Source organism: Acartia tonsa, chromosome 8, assembly GCF_053477335.1.
Source record: "Acartia tonsa isolate MP-2025a chromosome 8, ASM5347733v1, whole genome shotgun sequence".
NCBI lineage: Eukaryota > Metazoa > Arthropoda > Copepoda > Calanoida > Acartiidae > Acartia > Acartia tonsa.
In genome coordinates, this window is record NC_137267.1 from 41,172,875 (window position 1) to 41,181,308 (window position 8,434).

The window sequence follows — 8,434 nt, forward strand, 5'->3', positions numbered from 1 at the left end:
ACAAAAATCTACTTTTTGTCTCAATTTTCAAATGAAATGCTGAGCAAATCCAAAAAATGATCCATGTATTTTTAAATATTTTTTTTAAAAACTTTAATATTTTGTAAAATCTTTGTACTACAACTTAACCCAGTTTGAGATATCTAGTCGACCTTAAAAATATCACCAAATTCATATTGTATTATTATTTATTTGTATGATTTGTAAATAATTGAGTATTTATTTGATTTATCTTCAAATTTGCATGTTTTTCAATAATAAATTCATTCAAATGTTTTTTTTTAATGTAAATAACTTACATAAAAGCAACAGGATATATGTACGTACGTCTTTACAATGTAACTTCTTATAAACAGGGAAGGTTTAAAAATATAAAATTTAAAGTGGCGCTACAGGCCTATAGGAGCGTATCCCATAGTAATATATACTTGATTACTACACCATGCAAATTGAATTTAAGAAGAAGGTGGTACTTTTAAATTTAACTTTAACTTTTAAATCGATTTCTCGTATTCATTCGAATCCGGTGGATAGGAACCGGTTCTCATCCATACGAAAAAACTATGTCTAGCATCGTATTATATCCAGTTTTCTACGAATATAGAAATGTACAATCATAAGATTAAAACAAGTTTTTTTAGCCCGTGCCTTCGGCATCTCGGGGCTAAAAAAAACTAGTTTTAATCTTATAATTGTACTTTCTATATCCGCGGAAAGCCGTTTATAATACGATGCGAGAAATAACTATTATGACGTTACTGATAAAAATGCAATAGGAATTGTAATAAAATGGGAAACGGTCAAAATTTTATAAGTCAAAATATGCCAAAATAAGAAGTCTTTTATATAATGGAATGTAATTAAATTTATGAAAAAAACCTTGTTTTATTTAGTATGTTATTTATGTTTTGTAGTGAAGATATTCTATAAAGGTATCCAAAAAGTGATGGGCCGACCACACCCATTTTCTATGTCTATACCTCCCATTTCTTTTCCTACAGGGATATTAGTATTTCCCCCTTACCTATATTATTCCCTTTCTTATCTATATTCAAACCATCTTTCTATCTTTCTATCATTTTCTATCTATTTATAAACTCTTCTGATTATCTTTACATATCTAATAATCTTAATATATCTATCTTTGTATATATCTATCTATCTATCTATCTATCTATCTATCTATCTATCTATCTATCTATCTATCTATCTATCTATCTATCTATCTATCAATCTATCTATCTATATATCTATCTATCTATCTATCTATCTATCTATCTATCTATCTATCTATCTATCTATCTATCTATCTATCTATCTATCTATCTATCTATCTATCTATCTATCTATCTATCTATCTATCTATCTATCTATCTATCTATCTATCTATCTATCTATCTATCTATCTATCTATCTATCTATCTATCTATCTATCTATCTATCTATCTATCTATCTATCTATCTATCTATCTATCTATCTATCTATCTATCTATTTATAAATCTATCAATCTATCCATCTATCTATCTATCTATCTATCTATCTATCTATCTATCTATCTATCTATCTATTTATCTATCTATCTATCTATTATCTATATATCTATCTATCTATCTATCTATCTATCTATCTATCTATCTATCTATCTATCTATCTATCTATCTATCTATCTATCTATCTATCTATCTATCTATCTATCTATCTATCTATCTATCTATCTATCTATCTATCTATCTATCTATCTATCTATCTATCTATCTATATATCTATCTATCTATCTATCTATCTATCTATCTATCTATCTATCTATCTATCTATCTATCTATCTATCTATCTATCTATCTATCTATCTATCTATCTATCTATCTATCTATCTATCAATCTATCTATCTATCTATCTATCTATCAATCTATCTATCTATCTATCTATCTATCTATCTATCTATCTATCTATCTATCTATCTATCTATCTATCTATCTATCTATCTATCTATCTATCTATCTATCTATCTATCTATCTATCTATCTATCTATCTATATATCTATCTATCTATCTATCTATCTATCTATCTATATATCTATATATCTATTTATCTATCTGTCTATCTATCTATCTATCTATCTATCTATCTATCTATCTATCTATCTATCTATCTATATATCTATCTATCTATCTATCTATCTATCTATCTATCTATCTATCTATCTATCTATATATGAATTTATCCATCTATCTATCTATCAATGTCTATGTGTTGGCTGATGTGAACAAGATCTAATCAATCTCTGACATGTTAAAGAGAATTGATTCATCACACTACTAGAGTGAAGCATATAAACATCGTAATCATATACTAAAGAGAATTGATTCAGTATAATTGTAGAATGAAGTATATGAACCTAGAACTCATATATTAAAGAGAATTGATTCATCACACTTCTAGAGTGAAGCATATGAACCTCGTACTCATATATTAAAGAGAATTGATTCATCATATTTCTAGAGTGAAGCATATGAACCTCGTACTCATATATTAAAGAGAATTGATTCATTATACTTCCAGAGTGAGGCATATGAACCTCGTACTCATATATTAAAGAGAATTGACTCATCACTATTCCATAGTGAAGAATATGAAACTAGTACCCATAGTACCCATTGATATACTAAAGAGAATTGATTCATTATACTTCCAGAGTGAGGCATATGAACCTCGTACTCATATATTAAAGAGAATTGACTCATCACCATTCCATAGTGAAGCGTATAACCTCGTAATCATATACTAAAGACACTTGACTCAACACAATTCCATAGTAAAGCATATAAACCTGCATCAAAACTTTTATCATTCAACCAACAACAAGTCGAAAACAGAACAAGTAGAAAGGTCTAACATTACGGGGGTCCATAAGCCCCAACAAACATAAGTTTGTTTGTTTTTAAACTTCAGTTGGAGGAAGATTACTAGGCAAGTTTTGTAATGTTATCTATATATATCTATCTTGGCAATGTCAAATGAAAGGATTGACACTTGACATAAGTGTTACTAATATTATTCTCCCATCTCTAACTATTTCTCTTTCTTTTATTCCTTTCTGTTATTAACAGCGAGACTTTTCTTAAGCATGATCGGTCCGTCTGTTCATCCGTAACTCGCAGCTCTTTTCTCTAATCTAGGCATGTTATAATTATTATAAATCTTATTTGATAATGGCTGGTACAATTGATAAATAGTAGCAAATCTATAAACGAGACCAAAAAGATGGTATGTCCAATAAAACTATTTTTTTATTCCGAAATTCAACAATGGGGATAGGAAAAACAAATGAGTGTGGATTATAAAAACTAACAATATTACGTAAGACGTTTAAAATTAATATGATCTAATCTTTTTGGTTTATTTGAACCCAGTAAAAGTGTCGGACTGATCATGACGTAAAAAAAAATAATTAGCCAATGAGAGGCCACTATAATTTTTACCATTGGGTCAATAATGGCCTCTCATTGGCTAATTTTTTTAACGTCATAATCAGTCGACACTATAACTGGGTTCGTTTATTTCTTTCCTCTCTAACCCTCTCTCTCTCTCTGTTCTTGACGAACCCCAAACTGTCCCAGTTTTGAGCAAGACGATTCCTGTGACGTCATATAAAAAGGGAAGGGGGGAAGAAAATATCTTCCCTTTTCTCCCATCTCTTTTGAAGAGATTTTCTTCCCCCCTTCCCTTTTTCTTTCCCGAAACGTATATGACGTAACTGGAATCGTCTTGCTCAAAACTGGGACAGTTTGGGGTTTGTCCTGTTCTTTCTTGCTATTGTCTCTCTTTATCTATGAGAGACCAAACGGATGTTATTGACCATTGGTGATTGAACGTAACAGCAAATTATCTAATTTTAGCAAATTTTAACATCCAACTAAACTCAAGACTGATGAGGGTGCAATGTCCACCGAAATATATTTCAATAAATAGCTGGGAAGTATCAAAGACTTTTTCACTTAGTGAATTTATCATCAAATTATTATATAAAAGTCACAGGATATCTGTGTGTCTGTCTGTACCGAAGAATCTCGTTAGCCGCTTAACCGACATGGTTCTACTTTACAATGTAATTTCTCATAGCTACTGGGTAGGCTTCTAGGATTTTAGAGTAGGGTACCATCACCCTCCCAAAAAAATCCCCACCTCATCAATCACCCACAAACAAAATTTTTGTTATAAAGCATAGCCGCTAGTAGAATATAAAGGAACTATCGGCTTCGACCCTAGCCTGTAGGGGCTTTGCCCGCAGAGGTAATTCTAAAACAAAATTTAAGATGCAACTACTTATTTCGAACATATTTAAAAAAAAAATATTTTGGTGCTGCGAACCATAAAAAATTTATGGGTTCTCCATAACGCTTCCTTTTCAATCTTTAATTAATTTTTTTTTTGGGGGGGGGATGTTCTACCCCCCCATGAAAAAAGACTGAAACCACCACAGGACCAGTAGGTATATTCCCTGAAGAGCAGTTTCCGATCGGTTCAGTGGTTACTGAGATCTTAAGGGACAGACGGACAGACATCGTTCTACTTTGTATTATAGACTAGCGGCACTTGAGGAGGGTTAAATCCCAAGACTTATTTTTTAAACTTTTATTAGAAGAAAAATATATTTTTTTTTGGGGGGGGGGTAATTTTTTTCTAGGGGCGATTTCTCTTCGGAGGGTTTTTGTACCCTCCCCCAAAATAGTTAGAAACCTTCCCAGAACCTATGAGAAGCTACCCTGTGAAGGAGAACCTGATCGGTTCAGCGGTTAGCGAGATCCTTCACTACAGACAAAAAAAATTGGATATCAGTTTACATTAGAAAGAAAATGGTTTTAACACTGATACTGGATACACAATTAAAACTTACTTTTAAATAAACGAATTCTAAACGAATTTGTTAAAAAAAATTTTAGGACTTGATTAAAGAGATCCTACGCTTATAACATTGTACTTTGTTGTCCTAGGGATCAGTATCAATCGAATGATTATATCACATAATTAAATATATGCTGTTAAAAAAGTTAAAATGGACGCACGGACATTTTGGTAAAGATTATAGAGTTACTACACTTTCTAAATCCTACCTAACTACTACAGGAAACACCATGCAAAGTTTGAAATCGATAGGACAATTCTAACATGCCTAAAATATCAAAAAGAGCTAACCGTAACGTACAAACTGGCTGACCGATCCTAATAATAGAATAGCTTCGCTTTTCCAAATTGTTTTTGTTGTGCATTTTATCGATTTAAAGATCATATTCACAATTTTGTTAATTTAAGGTTATCTAATTAGATTTTTTTCTCTGCAATTTTAGAGGACCATCCCCCCTTGACCACTGAATTACACTATTACAATTTTGTTTCTAATGTGATTCTGTGACAGTAAAGTAACAGACTTGTTCTAGCCATAATTATACTGTTTTATTATGATATTTAACACCTTTAGAACCTGTGGACAAATGACAGGATAGAACAAATTATTTTTATGTTTATGCTAATCCTAAGAGTCCGTACAAAATTGTGTAGTAATATTTATAATAGCAAGGAGTATTTTATTCAATACCAGTTTTATATGGTAAGTATTCTCATTTTATTACAAATTAAATATGGCCTAAAAGTTTACCATGAAAAAAAAAACAAATTCCTTGAAAATTGTAAATCAAATTGTCAGTAGTTTCAGAGATCTTACTGGCCACACACAAAGCATTATTATGTATAATCTTCATTCAGTCAGGGATCTTAAAGGATAAGACAATGCAATGCTAATTGTGATAAACAAAATTACCTATTCTGTAAATTATAATTTTAGGTGAAAAAGTTTCACAATCGAGATCAACTAAAAGATTTCAAGCCAATGTATGTGTTTATAAATTTTTAGGTTTAGTAATATTTAGAGCCCAATGTCCCCTCCCTCCCTCCATGGGCTTTAGTTAACAACAAGCCATAACAAATCTTATCTGTTATTGATATATTTTTGATTCAGGGATATAAAGGGTTAAGACAATTGACAATAAATTGACACAGATCCCAAATGACGATAAAAAAAACGGTTATAATCATTGGTTTAAAGAGTTTCGTTACTGTTAATTTAAACCAACCAATCACGATTTGCTTCGTAGTCTCTTATGGGGGAGAGTCTGATTACAAAACTTTGGGTACTCTAATGGAGGAGAGTCTAATTACAAAACTTTGGGTACTCTAATAATTCAATCAAATATACCCTGCACCTTTTCTGGACTTGCCACTTATTTGGATTGCCATTACTAACAGATAGATAAAATAAACAAGGATGACAACATCCATAAAAGCGAAGGACTGAAACGGTAGGACAAACGGACATTAACACTTGTAAAGTGTCAGAACCGAATAATCAGAATATAAAAGAATAAGGGTCGAAGCAAAATTGTAAGTACATTTGTTGAAAAACTGCTTGATACAGGATAATGTATATGGACATACATACATTTTTAGGACTTGATTTAGAGTAGCTTCGCTTATAATATTGTACTTTGTTGTCCCAGGAGTCAATATACCAAAAATCAGATCAAACGGATAATTAGAAGACATAAAAATTTGTTGTTAAAAAAGTAGAAAAAACAACATGTTTAAAATGGACATACGGACATTCTGTTAATGAAAATAGAGTTGCTACGCTTTCTAAATCGTACCTAACTACTACAGGAATTATCACGCAAAGTTTGAAATCTATATGACAATTCTAACATGAATAAATTAACGAAAAAAGCTATCCATCTCGGAACGACGTACGTACCGACCCTAATTATAGAAAAGCTTCGCTTTTAATAAATCATTTAGAAAGTGTTTGGTCAAGAAGAAGATCATAAGAGACTGAGAGGGAGGGACAGGACAATGATTAATCAATCTCGACCTTAATTCTCACAAATGTTAATAGGTATGATTCAAAATCTTAACCCAAGAATATAATATGGGAAAGCCAATTTTCCGTCCATTTTCACATATCTAGCACAGATCGTATGAAGTTGCTTTGACTTTTGTGTCAGAACCTAAATTGGGACATAGTGCATTTTATTACCCTAGGTTACATAACTTCATTTCACTTTTCATTAAAATCTAAAATGCAGCCGTTTTTGAGAAAATTAGATTTGAAAATTTCAAGTTTAATTTTCATCCATTAGGAGTTACCGCATAATCATGACAAGAAAAGCAAAGGTTATTTATTTAAATTTTTGAACAACTTTGCTTTTATAAAGTCTGTCATAAAACCTCTCTAAATATGATTTATTTAAGGCTGAATTTCCGTCACCTTAGCAAAGCAACTGATAAAAAAAGACATTAATTAACTCACTTAAGGAGTGGTTTTACGAAGAACTTTATAAAAGCAAACTTGTTAAAAATTTCAAATAAATAATCTTTGCTTTTCTTGTCATGATTATGCGTTAACTTCTAGTGGATGAAAATTGAACTTGAAACTTTCAAATCTAATTTTCTCAATAACGGTTGCATTTTAGATTTTATTGAAAAGTGAAATGAAGTTACTTTACCTAGGGTAATGAAATGCACTATGTCCCAATTTGGGTTCTGACACAAAAGTCAAAGCACCTTCATACGCACTGTGCTAAGGTTGATTCTTCAAATTCTTTAATTTTAAAAACTTAAAACAATTTTTTTAAGGGGGGGGGGGGGGGGGGCGTTAAGTTATTTTTCTACGGGAGGAAGGAGCGGCACCCTCACCAATAAATATTCTAAGTCTTCTTTTGGACCTAAATGGGCACTTGTGGGGTATTTTCAATTTCAGTTTTAGAAACAAGTGGGAGATTTTTTTCTAGCAAGGTTTTTTTGTCTGTAGCTCAAGCTTCTTTTTGGTCCCTGGTTTTAGGCTATTTAATTTTCATATTCAAGTTTGGCATTAGGCTATTTTCCTTACTCCTTTGAATACAGAGCTATTGGATGCTAGTAGCTAGTTTTTAAATTTAAAAAAAGAGCTTCCTATTCCTTTTAAGGTAAAATTAATGAAGTATTAAATTTTATTTACCGCTTCCTAATATTTGTCAATAATATCTCAATAAACTTTTACTCTGTCTTTCAAGCAGCGATGCGGAGCCGTTTGATTTTGGTGCGGCTCCGACCTAAAATCAAGAAAAACTCAACATGTTTTTTTGCCAAGTCTATTTTTGACTTTTGAAGTTTTAAAAGTTCAATTTTTTATAAAAATGGACTTGAAAAACTTAAAAGTGGCATTTACACACGACACAACTGAGTTACCAAATTATAAAATCTCTATTTTTAGCTATACCAGAGCCGTATTTTAACGAAAATAACGGCTCCGGCAAAATATGGCGTCTCCCGGCTCCGCAACGCTACTAAAAGAATAATCAACCTGCTGTTAATTTTTAATAGTCAAGCTTTTCTATATTTATC

The 8,434-nt window shown here is 31.3% G+C and overlaps 1 protein-coding gene across 8 annotated transcripts in view; it reads left to right on the forward strand.

The window, feature by feature from the left end:
• LOC145326964 (uncharacterized) overlaps positions 1-8,434 on the forward strand; it is a 134,046-nt gene that overhangs the window by 63,033 nt on the left and 62,579 nt on the right. The gene's annotated exons all lie outside the window — the stretch shown is intronic.